The sequence below is a fragment of the Pezoporus wallicus genome, unplaced genomic scaffold (assembly GCF_028554395.1).
Source record: "Pezoporus wallicus isolate ANWC-B61680 ecotype Strahan unplaced genomic scaffold, APGP_CSIRO_Pwel_v1 contig_6972, whole genome shotgun sequence".
In the NCBI taxonomy this organism is placed as follows: Eukaryota; Metazoa; Chordata; class Aves; order Psittaciformes; family Psittacidae; genus Pezoporus; species Pezoporus wallicus.
In genome coordinates, this window is record NW_026639643.1 from 453,927 (window position 1) to 467,791 (window position 13,865).

At 35.7% G+C, this 13,865-nt stretch overlaps 1 pseudogene; it reads left to right on the top strand.

The window, feature by feature from the left end:
- Positions 1–13,430: 13,430 nt before the first annotated feature.
- On the top strand, positions 13,431–13,527 carry LOC130602440 (U6 spliceosomal RNA; annotated as a pseudogene).
- Positions 13,528–13,865: the final 338 nt, after the last annotated feature.

Consider the following 13,865-nt stretch of genomic DNA (forward strand, 5'->3'; position numbering starts at 1 on the left):
TCTTTTGGGTGCCCAAAATGTATTTTATCTGTAATGTGTGTAAGTAGTTCTTCAAAGACCAGAACACAGATCCCTTTGCTACCAGCTAAGTAAGTGCTAATATAGATTTTGCAAGTAGAAGGAGGTTTGTCATTTCTGCAGTGAAGCAGCTTGGAAATTACTGGCTTATCTTTTCATGCAGTTTTAGGTTACTTTGTCACTGTCACATGGCAACACTGGTCATTGCTCTCTCTTTGACTTGTAGGTTTGGTCCACCTTTGTCAGAAAGGTTTCTCTTGGCAAACTAAATCATAAAATGCTGTGGAGTACTGATGAATATATTCTCTTGATAATCTTAGCAATGGTTATACTGTAGTTTACTAAGGAAGATAGTAAAGTCCTCACCTGACTACCTGAATATTCACTTTTATAAACAGCATTATATATATTTCATGCAACTTCTTCGCCAACTGCTGCAAATTTCATAGTGATGGAAGGATAATGAGACAAAGTGGCAAGCTATATGAAAATCAAATTGCTTTGCCTTGTGTAAAGAGCCTGTAAACTGTTGCTGCTCAAAGGTTTTAATGAACCTAAACCCAATTGTGTCCTTAAATGATAGAATTTAAATGCCAGAGGGTCCATTCAGGGTGAGTAAACATGTCTGGATGGTACTTCCATTAATGCAAAAAGATTTCTTCTAGATTATAGTAGGGTTGTGACAAATTTTTTCTTCAATCTTTTCTTAAAAAAGACAAGTGTGGAGATATTTCTCATGATTTGAAAACTTTTTTACTTCTCTTCTTCAGTTATAAATGGCCACTTGGTATAAGAAATGGTAATGGTAGTGTAATAAACATGATTATAATTCCTGAAAACTGTTCATGTATATTAAAAATAATATGAACTGTAATAAAGAATAATTAGAAACTAGACACGAAGGTTCTGTCTGGATGATCTGGTAACCTAGTTACAGCCACAAGGAAATGTGACTCAGCATCCGAACACATTACAGAGGCAGGAAACTTTCTAAACTTAATGAAGATGATTTCTACAATCTTTTAAGCTTTGTGTCTTGCATAAATATTTAACATCTTGACCATATAGCTGATTTTTCTGATCAGGAAAATGTGCATTCTGGACCCTGGGTAGCTAAAGGAATTTTATATTGATCAAATTTAAGAGAGTCACAAGAGTACTTGTTCTGGATTTTACATGACTCTCTTAAATTTTACCAGTATAAAATTCCTTTAGCTATCCAAATTCTCTCATTGTGGTTAACTCAATTTCCTCCATAGCTGTGATGTTAGAGTTCTGAGTACAGAAAAGTTTGTGCATCACGTAATGAGTACATTATTCTGTATTTCAATGTACCTGTGCTGCATATATGTAAAGAAAGTTAAATCGTTTATGTGAGGATTGTTCCCATTACCCTTGGTATTTGGGACCTTCAGAGCCCACATTTAGATGCTTAAAAATAAACTGCAGGTCACCTCTAACTCACATATTTGTTTCATTTGTATGAAAATTGTCTGTTTTCCTATTTTTTACATGTAAAACATTACATTAAAAGACACAGAATGATCCCTACAAATATTTGATCACTGCTCCTAGAACAGATACAATCATAGTACAGCATTTGTCATATGAAATGAGTGTACAGTTTCTAATTACAGCTGTATAACAAAAAGGACAAAAAATGTGGTGACTTGCTCTCCTTGGAATAGTGTCTTTAAGTATTTGCTGTGTGCTTTACATTTCTTACATGACAGGTTGTTAACAATGTGTGAGTTCACTAAAAGTAAAGTGCCTTCTGTGTGTTGTAGTCCTTAAATCTGCCTCTGAAATCCCTGCTTGAGCACCCATGGCACATTTTGCCAGATTAGGTCCTCTGAGAGGTCTGAAGAATGACTAGTAGCTGTACTACTCTCAATCAATTTTTCTATCAGTGGTCACAGTTGTTCATTTCTTTCAAGTCATCTAAGAACATTCACTATAGAGATATTTAAGCAGAAGACAATATAAGCACCAGTCTTGATTTGTATTATTAAACATTATCAAATACAGGCTCATTTATTTTAACATTTGTTGTGCTTTAACAGTCCCTAGACATAATGTAAAAATGTATTCTTTATTTTATATTATATTATTATACTTTATCTGTCTAAAGATGGAATTGCATTATCCTGGGAAATTAGTTGTGTGCAAAACATGAATAACCTAGCCTTCTCCTTCAATTTTTTTCTTCATCTTTTCCAAATGAATTTCAATCTCATCCATTTCATTGACTAAAGTCACTGATGGTCTAGTCATTAGCTCAGTCAAGGAAGTGTTTAGCCATTTTATTCTTCTTCCTTTTAATCTTGATGATTTTTTCTTCCCTTCTATGCTTTCTCTCTTGTCTGGGCTAACCAGACCTTTCTTCAAATGTTACTGCTTTGTCCTCCAAGGTTTCCAGTATTACTGTCACAAAACTGCCCAGTTACTTTGGAATTTCTCTTTCTCAAAATGAATATTCAGCTAAAACGGTGTAATGCCAAAATCAAAAAGCTGACTGAATTCTACAGCAACCTTGAAATACAAAGGATGTACTTTGCTAGAAGACAAAGAATTTTAGGCAAAATTGCTCAAAAGATGAAAATGAAAGGTTAGCTGTAATATAATAAGATTTCAATAAAATGTTAGACTCAAAATATCATTAAGTTATACTCAACAAATCCAGATCAAAATAATTATCTGTTGTAGGTTGAGAACGAAGAAACTGTAAACAGAATACAGTAAGGATAAACAGTGACACATCTAGTTGCAAGTTTAAGATTTTCCATTCTTTCAGTCACAGAAACAAGTGCAGAAACAATAAGGGTGCTGGAAGAACAGAGAAGGGAAGTGTATAAGGAGGAAGTTTTAAGTTCCCCCTTTGTAAGGCAAGTTTGAAAGCATAAAACCTAAAAATTTTGTCTTGATTAAGCAAAACTAAATGCCAAAGCTTCTTCATGAGTGTTAGTGGGGTCAAGATCTGACACCAAAGAGATGCAGAATTTTTATAGTACTGAAAAGCATGCAGTGCAAGAGTCCAGGTGCCGGCATTGGCTCTATCAGACGCAGGGTAAGCTTCTAGCAGCTTCTCACAAAAGCCACCCCTTACATGTCTCCCTGCCAAAACCCTGCCATTCAACCCAATAAATTGGCCAAGGTCAACCTCCTGCAGCAGTTAAATTTAAAGAAAATGTGGGTTAAATATGAGTGAATGTTTCCTATCCAGCTGTGGATAACTCAGGTATTTGTGATAGGGATAACCCAGTAGCTTGAGACATTAGCTCTAGACAATGCAGTTTATGAAACAAAACTGGATAAACCAGTAGCAAGACTTGGAGAATTACTTGATTTTTTTCACATCTAACCTCAATGATTCATAGAGACTGCAATACTGGCTGCCTTTCCTTTGTCATTTGTCACAGAGTGCTGTATTTTGACAGAATATTCATGATATTACCTGTTACATGCACCCCAAACCAAGCAGTAAGTTTTTCATCTGCTAAAGTGAAAAGAAAATGGAGTTGTCACCTTGTAAGAAATTAATTTCCAACACTATGGTTTCTTTCCTGGAGGTTGCTGAGGTGTACTTGTTACTGCTGCTGTGCTGTCAATGTTCATTAAATGTCCCAGTCTCATGTAGCGATTGAAATAAACAGAAGTGGAAATTATCTAAAAGCAGGACTAGTTAGATTCTTTTTCTTTTTATTGCATCTACCCAATAAATTCTGCCTCAGTAAATCCAAAAATTCTCTTTAGATCACTTTAAGGAAAAATAAAAGGCACTAAATGATTATTCACAGCACAAGAAGAACTTGTATATTTCCCCAAAACTCAAAGTTTGCATATGTGTACATATTTTACTATATGTATTCCTATAAAATACATTTAAATACATTAATAGTATTTTATTTATGGTTTATCACTGCTGACTCTTGTCCAGACAATACCAATACTTAGTATTTTAAGTCATAAAACTTTAAATAAGAATAAGTCAGGTGCAACAGGTAGATACAAACATTTGAGATTATGTTTTAGATCAGCTTGTGTCTGAGTTATGACAGAACAGTTTGACCATTGGGGTGTAAACATAAAGACTACTCATTGTCCCTAGTAGCTAATGTCTCCAGGTCCAACACAGTCAACAGGAAGAGAGAGGTTCCACCTGAGGGCAAAGATAAATCTAAAATTAGACTCAGGTTTTCTCTTCTGAAGACTATAGAACGTTATCCTGAATTGCTGGTAGAGATACTTCTGTCTCTCCATCATCTGTAGCGAGTCTTAGGAGATTCCCTGAGCTAAGATTGGTTTTCTGAAGAATTGCTTTTCTCTAAGAACTGCAAGACTTGTGTTCATTTCTATGGACTTTGGATCCAGACATTTCTCATGATGAAAAGAAGGCACTCACCTAGAAATCAGGACATTTCCATTCATTCTCAGTCAGATTTATCTTATCGTTTTTAAACTGGAAAACACAGTAAAAAGCCATAGTGCATATGTATGTGTCTGAAGGTTTTTCTGGGGTTGTTAAGAATCCCACTGAGCTGTACAGATCAGAACTTATGAGTTCAGGCTGCTGTGGTCTGCTAAGAAGAATGGTCCGCTTTTGTGATTTGATGAACAGGACTATCTAGAAAATCTTGACATTTAGTGAAATATCATGAAGAGTGATTGAATGTAAAGGAAGCTTATAGTACATATTTAACCATTATTTTTCATACTTAAAAACAGATATTATAAAATGTATCTTTCTTTTAAATATACCTAAATCCTCTAAGAGCACTACTTATAAAAATACTGTAATTTTCTTAATTGTTGTTAGTAAGTAATTTATAGAGTGAATCTAAGGAAACATTTTGAGTTACTTTAGATACTTTAGACCTGGAGAACACGTCATTGGGATCCTACATATATAGCTTGTTTCACAGTAGCATGCTCAGAGCTTGTGGGGTATGCTTTTCCTGAAGTCCTGAAGTTAATGTTTGTAGACAAACTTAGTGTCTCCAGACACAGGCATCAGGAAGAAAGAGTTAATTTCAAGTTACTCACATCTACTATCCTCTTCTAAAAAACTAATTGTGAAGAAACCCTTTCAACACAAACTGAATCTCTCTTTAGAAACCACAGCAAGGAAAAAAATTATCTGTGAGGCAAAGGAAAGTCTTTTTCTTTGCTCAATTCAAATAATACTAGCTTATGAATAACTATTATTTCATACAAATTTTTGTCAGGATGCAAAAAAAGGAAAGTGGTATCATTACAAGCAAACCCTGTGATAAATAATTGAATCTCACTGAGATATTCATTTTAATAACATTTGTTCTGACTGCCCATGAAAAGCATAATGACTTCCAATGAGCTAAGTCTTTTAAAACTTTCTTCAAGACCTAGCGTATAATTCAAACAGAATAAGTCTAGAATATTCTTTGATATTTAAAAATTATATGTAGCTAATTGTATCAGAAGCCTACTTGAAGTCGAAATTAGTTCTAAGATGGTTTAGAGAACAAAAGTGGATAATGCCTGTGCTTCTTCAAATTTGGATATAAAACCAAATATTTCCTGCACATTTTAAAAATAATACAAATTGGTCCTGAACAGCATATATTTAATAGTATTAGGAAATAATGTAATTAGTATAAAAACATGTGCTAAAATCTCAACTCAATTAGTACATCATGATACTTAAAGGGAGCAGTTTTCATTTTACCTAAGGAAAAGTAATTTCACATTTTTCAGAGTAAGGGTGGCATTCATTTTGCTCATTTTAAATAAACCAAATAGTACAAACTTATTTAAGAAACGTGATGAATAGTATTATAGTATCATCAGGCGCTATCATTTATTGCACTGTTTTTATTAAGACATGCTTAAAAATACAGGAATAAATTAGAAAAAAGTTTTTGAGTCTCCCAGGAAGCCAAAAGAAAGAATGATAGGATTCAAATATACAGAATTATGCAAGCATAAAGTGATGATAAATAGCAATTTATCATTTCTATTAACAGGAGAAATAATGTCAGATCATTTAAAAAATAATGCCTAATTAATTAATTGATATGAATATTTACCACTGAAAGTAATGTATCTGAGGAAAGTTATTGTTTAGTGTTACATTGGCTTATAGTTACAGGTTAGATTGATTGGATATAGTCAAACTTGATGAGTCATAAAGAAAAGATATTTCAAGAAGTAGTCATTTGAACATTTGGTATGCTGATGAAACAATACTGATGAAACGAGTTTGATATTTCAACATCTACTTTGCTGAAGGTGTTTCTACCCTGGTAAACAAGGTGCATATCAGACTCATTTTCTCTGCTGTAGCATCTTGGTTTAATTAATTTTTTTTCTGTTAGTTCTCTTCAAGAAGATTATTACATTTCTCTGTCAACTGTTATTTTTTGAACATATAATTAGACCTAAACCTTTCTGAGAGCGTTTTATCAAATTTGATAGCTTAAATGAGAGACATTGTCCTTTGCAAATTTATACTTTTTCATTAGATCAAAAGGCCTCCTATTAGAACTTTTCATTTAAATTTATATGAGATTTCTGGTGTGTAATTCCATGCTTCACAATATTCGATTTCTTCTGCAATATTATCCTAACACTGTTGCTTTTTTATTACATTTATTGTTACATTTCCATCCTTGGTGCTGTTATGCTGAAGGAGATGATAATTACAGCTGCATAGCTTTGGCTGATTTTTTTTACAGAAGAAAGATATTTTTATGGATGCCAGAAAAATAATCGCTAATAGCTTCACTAAATCTTTAAATGCAGTTCTAATGAGATAAATTTCCTTTCTGAATTAGATGCTTGTTAACATGTTGAAATTTTTTTCTTTAACCTCTGCAAATTAGAGTAATAATGTACAGAAAATGCCATTAACTTTAATGGAAATAACAGTACCAATGATAATTTTTTTTTTGGCATTTTTATCAAAGACAACAAAAGATTCAGATTTTGATTTTAATCTGAATATATCAGCAAAACAAGTGCTGCTTGGTGATCATAATGCCATTCTCTGTTGGGGCTGTTTGGGGAGGAGACATATGGTAAGGTCTTGCTACTCAAAGAAATCCACTTTTTGGCAGGGCAATGTCGACCTTGAAACATCATTTTTGCCTTTGTAACATTGACATTAAGCACCTGCGTTTTACGCCTAACTGGTTTTTCTTTTAAGCTTGTACTTGTGATAGAAATGTTACAGTGGTTCTACCTGCTTGTTCTTTAAACTCAAAGAGAGTGATTTGGCCATGTTTGCCCCACTGTGCTCATGGGAGAGGTTAGGACTCACTTCTGCAGCAGATCATTGAGTTCTGCCAAATGTTGAAATCTAGTTCACTAATACCCTGAGATATTGCCTTGTGCTTTGAGAGCAAAATTGTCAGTCAGAAGTAAGAAGGTGGGAGCTCCTTAGAAATTCTTTGTATCGATTTCTGATAAGCCAGCAGGTATTTGTGACAGGTAAGTATGGAGCTGTAGGCCCATGATTTCAATAGATCCTTTCAAAAAAATGAACTGCACTCTTCCCATTCCTGCAAATCCACAAGAATTATCTGCCTACTGTGACAAGACAAGAAATAATCTTAAAAATATAAATAAGCAGAAGGCAGCTGTGTGAGCAGGCTATTTGCTTTGAGAAGCTGAAAAAGAAATGGGGCCCAACCGCTGAGATTTAAATGTGTTCAGACATCATATTCCAGAACACAAGAACACATTGATTTCCCCCTGGAAATCCCTCTGATATCAGATTGCCAGCTATGAACTTCTAGAATTAAGTACTTATGGCCAGCTCTTTCACCTGGGAGACAAGCAGGAGAAGGAAGACTTCCCTGACACCTATGGATATTGAGTACAGCAGTCACTGAGCCTTATCATCAAATCCCAGTAACACAGCTTAGAGGAGAAACATAAATTCTGTCTTCCAGGAAAAAAATCCAAACAAACATCCCCACAACAAAAAAGCACAAAACAGCAGTCTAGGAGAATGAATAATTTCATTATTTACTCTCCAAGCTAATTTATTTTTTTAATAAATAATTGCATATGAAAAGCAACTTTCCCAAACCCCACTAAAACCACCAAACCAAAACCCAACAATCCACCAGAGTCTCCTTATCTAGATCCCAGGTGAGAGTTTGAGCCACCAAGCCAAAAATAAATCATTTATTTTCTCTTTTCCTTTTATTTTCCCCCAAAAGATTCATTAGATTCAATAGACTGTCAAACTCTTCTCCCAGGGAATTGATAAGAAGTCTTCCTGCATGTAGGAGAGACCCAGGGCTCTGAGACACACAGCAAGATCAGTGGTCAAATACATATGACAACATACAGGTACCTACATGTGTCTCCATGTGATGGCTTCTCAGAAGTGTACGTACTATAGGGGTATGAAGTACTTCCAACACAAGATAGTATGTGAGTGTGGAATATAAGGCTCATCAACTTCTAGGCACTCTGTTTAGGCACATTAAGTCACAATTAGATGCTTAAATTTCCTCTAACATTGGCTGTTCAACTGCAGGCAAGGCTGAAATTTTCCGAGTTTGTCATCTCTTGTCCCTTCCAAGTGAAACATTTACAATAATACTGTTTCCTTTTCAAACCAACAGAAGGAAATTCTTGTCTCAAAGGTCTTTTATTTTTCTTACGATTGCATTACTCCAGGATCCTCTTCAGAGCATTTCTTTCTTCCCTTAAATTTCTACTATTGTGCTTGCAGAGCAGAATCAATTGCCAGGAAGAGAACTGTTTTATTGTTGTGATCGTGAAGAACAGCACACAAATGGAGCTCTTCTGTATCTTCTTGGTCACTGCCGCATGGGTGGACGCAAGAAGGAAAAAGACATGACATAAATTCTGTCTGCATTAACTAGGATCAATGTCCTGTATGCGAACATGGCATCTTAGGTGAATGCTTGTGTCCCATAAAGCTACAGTGCTCTCTTGTGTGTGCGCAGCAGGTAGTTCTGGTCTGCCTAAAAATGTTTTTATAAAGTGGTTTATTGTTTTGCCTCCTTTTTTTTTTTTCTTTACCTACCCATCCCTCAAAAGGGGATGCCTATTAACTACTATCTGTTATTAGCAAAACATATTTTCTATTTATATTTGAGCTTATGAAATTACCTGTGTTTTTTACAATACTCCCAGATAACTAATCTGTGTTACACCTATGTTATACTTGGCCTTGTGGAATCATGTAACTGATGAATTTGGAGTATAATTTGCATGAAGCTTTCCAGGTTTAAAGTTATTTAAAAATCAACTGAATTTTTACTTTAAAGTTCCTGGGATTCTCTAGTTTCTCCACTTTCCTTTCTCAGTCTTTTTCTGTGTTGCTGTAGCATTTCTGGATTTTCTTCCTCATGTTTATTTTATTTTTTGCAACAATTTGTCTTCAGCATTATTTTGTGGACTCCATGTCTCTTACCTCATATTTACCACATTCTAGCTCATAAGGCAGATCTGCTATTTCTGTGTTCAACCCATCAAAATGCTTAGTTCCTTTGTTGCTTCTGATTTGCTTTTTGGACCTCACACACCGAGCAGGTAAAAAGCAGCCCTGCACAAAGTGACCATAAAAATGGCAAAAAGTGAAATTCCAACATTTGAAACTGTAGAATGTCAGATGGCTTTTTCTGTAGAATATAATCTTTTTGAAACATGAAGGACTGCATATTTACTGAAATCCAGTATCCAGGCCAATAGCTGCAATATTCTGTGCTCTGGCCAGTATTCCTTTAAAGAGGAAATAACAGATATTCTTATAAACTTTGCAAATTCCATGGCATATACAAGAAGTGATTCTCCGTTATCAGATTCCCTGGAACTTCCTGATGCCAACAGGGACTAAAACAAGAAAGGGTCTGGAGACAGATAAACATTCATACTCTTGAGATTGAACAGAATTGAACTGTTTTGGGGGACTGTTCTGTGTATCCTCTAAAGTACATTGGCAGAAATCAAAAAAAAAGGTATTTTACAACTATCACATACTCTTGGGCAAGTGAATGAGTCAGTCATGCTGGAAGCATAGTTTGGTAGCAATTGGAGAACAGCACTTTTAGAAGATAGAAAAATGTCCAGAAAATGTTGTTTCAGAAGCCAGTAGGGTTTCTGAAAATGGCATAGGAGAGTCTGACATGACAAATGGTTACCTTGCTTGTCAAATAACCAAAGTGTTAACAAAGGGCTTGGGATAGATTTAGAAGTAGGATTTAAATAGAGTTAGACATTTAAGCTCTGAAAATCTAATCTTTTGTCCCCACAAGCAATTAAAATACTGTACTAAGTCATCTATTGATCTAAGAAATTCTGAATTGTGTAGTTCTGCAAGCAACCCTCCCTGTGCCATGCACAACTCCAAGAGACTAACTTGATTTTAACAGGTTGTCTATAAACAGATAGATACCTACCTGCAGTGAAATGGTTTCAGAATTAGGACTCTGCCCGGCAGAAGATGGGAGTGACTCCTGAACTGTCCAGGTGACTTCAGGAACATAGGCACAGCAAACTTCTAAGCCTCCTTGGCACTTGGCACTTCCAAAAATTTCCTCATTGCAAATGCATCATCTGGGTCTCAAGTGTACTGATTTAGTTAGTTTTTCTGAAGTGCTAAAGCCTGTTTTCCAGCTTGCCTTTGACCCGATTGCAACACACCCCACTGTGGGCAGAGTAGAAAAGCAATTTGTTAGGGTGTGGGATAGAAGTGCTCATGCACACTCATTTTGTGTTCTCATCTTTTGATCTTTTCCTTAAAACCCTGCACGACTCATGAGAATGTGTTTATAGCTGAATAGCCCTGAAATGTTATGTCACTGATGCAGATTGACCTCTATAAATAGCATGTCCTCTATACCAAGATCCATTTTCTCCACTCTCTACTGCTCCTTTGAGATGATTTTTACTGTTGTTCCTAGCTCCGGGGATTTTAGTTGAGAGCCTGTTTGCAGAACACATACCACACATACCTTTCAAGGATCTCTGGCTCTTATTACTGATATTACTTTTAAAAATGATTTAGTGATGTCTACAGATGTGCTAAATGGTTTGGCAAAAAGCATGGAATGCCTCTGAAGAGGGGCACCCACCTGCTGACTTGTGAGTCAGTGCTTCTTTGGTTTTACAGTGCTGAATATAAAATAAATAGCAGATGATGAGAAATGTTGTACACTGCAATAAAACACAGAGAATGCACAGTTCATGACAGAAAAGTAAATCACTGCTGCACATTTTGTTACAAAATGTTCACTCTAGTATTCTGTTTCTCAGAAGAGTTCAAGTGAAAATGCAAAAATCTCCTTTTGCAGAGCATTTTAATTTCAGATCACTCTTGCAATCCTCCAGTCTGTTTGTTCTCTCTCCCAGGAAGTAGCATCCTTTTTAAGTACTGAGTCAAATATGGCAAGTGGCTGACCTGAAGTATGTGTTTGCTATTAAGTTTCTTTAAAAACAAGAGAGAGAGGGAGAGAGAGACTAAATATCAGCATCATAAACTGCTGATAGAAGGAAACTAGGTAAACAAAACATATTTGGCATAAAGACAGTTCAGTGCCACAAATGCACTAATATGATGAGATAAAAAAATAAAAATAAAGGACTGTTGTTTCATCCTCCCCTGGATTGTAGTGATGCCCAGTAGTGGGTTTCTTAATATTTCCATTACATCCCCCTATTTTTAGAAGTTAATAGCTTGGCTATAAAAATTTGCTTCAGGCTGAAGCTTGGCGTACAAGATCTCAGTCAGGGAACACATTTAGTGAAATAGAAGATTACCCAGTTTAGAGCCATATTTTTTTTTTCCTGTCATGCAGTCTAAAAATAGTCTCCATTTCAGAAATTGCATTTGGCAACTGATTTATCTATAACATAATCCAATGCCTTTTCTTACTGCATTTGACCAATGAAAAGCCTCATCAGTTTAAAAAAAAAGGGCAATTTTTTGTTTGGTTATGTATATTCACATGAGATTGGCGGTCACTGTATTCACCTTTTTCAGAGTTTAAAACAAGCTGTAGCTGCTTGAAATTCAAGGAGATATGAGAGGAGTAAATTATACGACATCCGTCTAATGTGTGCATTTGCTAATTTGGTGTAAGCCATTGTAGGAGAAAAGAGACAGGAATAGGTGAACTGTGAGTTCAGAATCTATTATTGCAGTTCTTAGTTTTATCTGTTTTCTAGACCTTGATTTTTTTAGGTACTTATGCAATACCTACCTGAAAAGATACTTGCTAAAAAGACAAGGTATTTTCTCTGATCAGAATATGAAACTTAGAGAGTCTGATACCTGTCAGTTTTCTGTAAATGTCTTTTTCTATATGTGGAATTAAAGAAAATATAGCAAATAGATGGATAAGAGTTATGGAGAAAGGCATCTTTTAGAGAAATTAAGATAGCATAAAAGCCATGCACTAGTAGTTACAGAAGCAAAATGCACCTACAATAACGATCAAGAATACTGTAAGTAACATTAGATGTTTTCTGCTTGTTTAGAAAGTATTTCTGATTTTTAGTGACATGTTTGGTTTTGTTTGTATTGTGGCTAAGTGAAAATTGATTTCCCAAGTTATGTTATTGCTTTGCTGCATAATACTTCTAGGTCTTTTTTTTGACTGAAAGGATGTAGTAAAGCTACATTTATTTGGGTTTTTTACACATGTCAGTTTCTTTTACTTGCATAAAACTAACATTCTTTAATTTTTTGTTGAAGCACAGATGAAAGATTAAACTACATGAAATTTACATGGAAAGAGTGAAAGAGAATAGATGTTCTATACCTCAGTCTTGCCATGGTGTCTGTGTAGCCCAGTGTTTCATACACTGACCTGAACTTAAGTGGTTCTGTGTCTCTGTTGAGCAGTCAATCTACTTGATACAGAAATATGATAATACTTGTTTTCCCTGTAATATCTGCAACAGTTCTTGATATAACCCTGCTAAAAAGATAGTATCAGGCAGTTGTTACAGAGCAGAAAAACACTTAAGACTCAAAAAATTATTTTACACTTTTTTCCATGCAGTGGAATATACTTTTGTTAATCATAGGTTTCTGTATCAACTCATTCTCTTTCGTGGAAGATTTTATTTCAATATCTTTCTTTCCCCCCCCCCCATTATTTTCCACTTTAGAATGTGAATGACTCAGCTGTAGGAATAGCCTTTGTAGGAATCTGAGTCATCTGCAGGGCACATATTCTGTGACAAGTACAGCAGTATAATGCAGTGTATGCAGAAATTAGCCAATTTGTAGTCATACCTGGTTGGGTAACTTCTTTTATATTCTCTCTCCCTGACCCCAGCAGGAAATCCTAGCTGATCTTCTTCCACTGTCAGTCTTTTCCCAAAGAGGGAAAGCTTATTGTTCAACTCTTCAAAGCAGATTCACTAGGTTACAAGTATGCAAACATATTACAAATGTATATTGTACAGTCATTTTAGATGTTTAGATTAGCATGGCCCCTGCGCAAGGATGACACGCAAATTCGTGAAGCGTTCCATATTTTTTCCAAAAAGAACTGTCGTGGTTTAAACCCAGTCAGGTAACTCGTTCGCTCACTTCCAGTGAGTGGTGCCGAGCTGACACCAATCGAGGTCCGTGTCCCCCCCCCCCCCGCACCGGGGCTCTCCCCTTCCCCGCTCCCGGAGGAACGGGGAGGAGGATCGAGAGAGTGCAACTCCTACGGGTTGAGACAAGAACAGTCCAGCAACAAATCACCACCGCTACTATCAGCTAAAACAATGATAAGGGAAAATAACAAGGGAACAGAATACGATACCACCGGCCAAGAAAGCAAGTTCCACCCGGAAGCCCCTGTCCTTCCGGGTAACTCCCAGTTACCCCC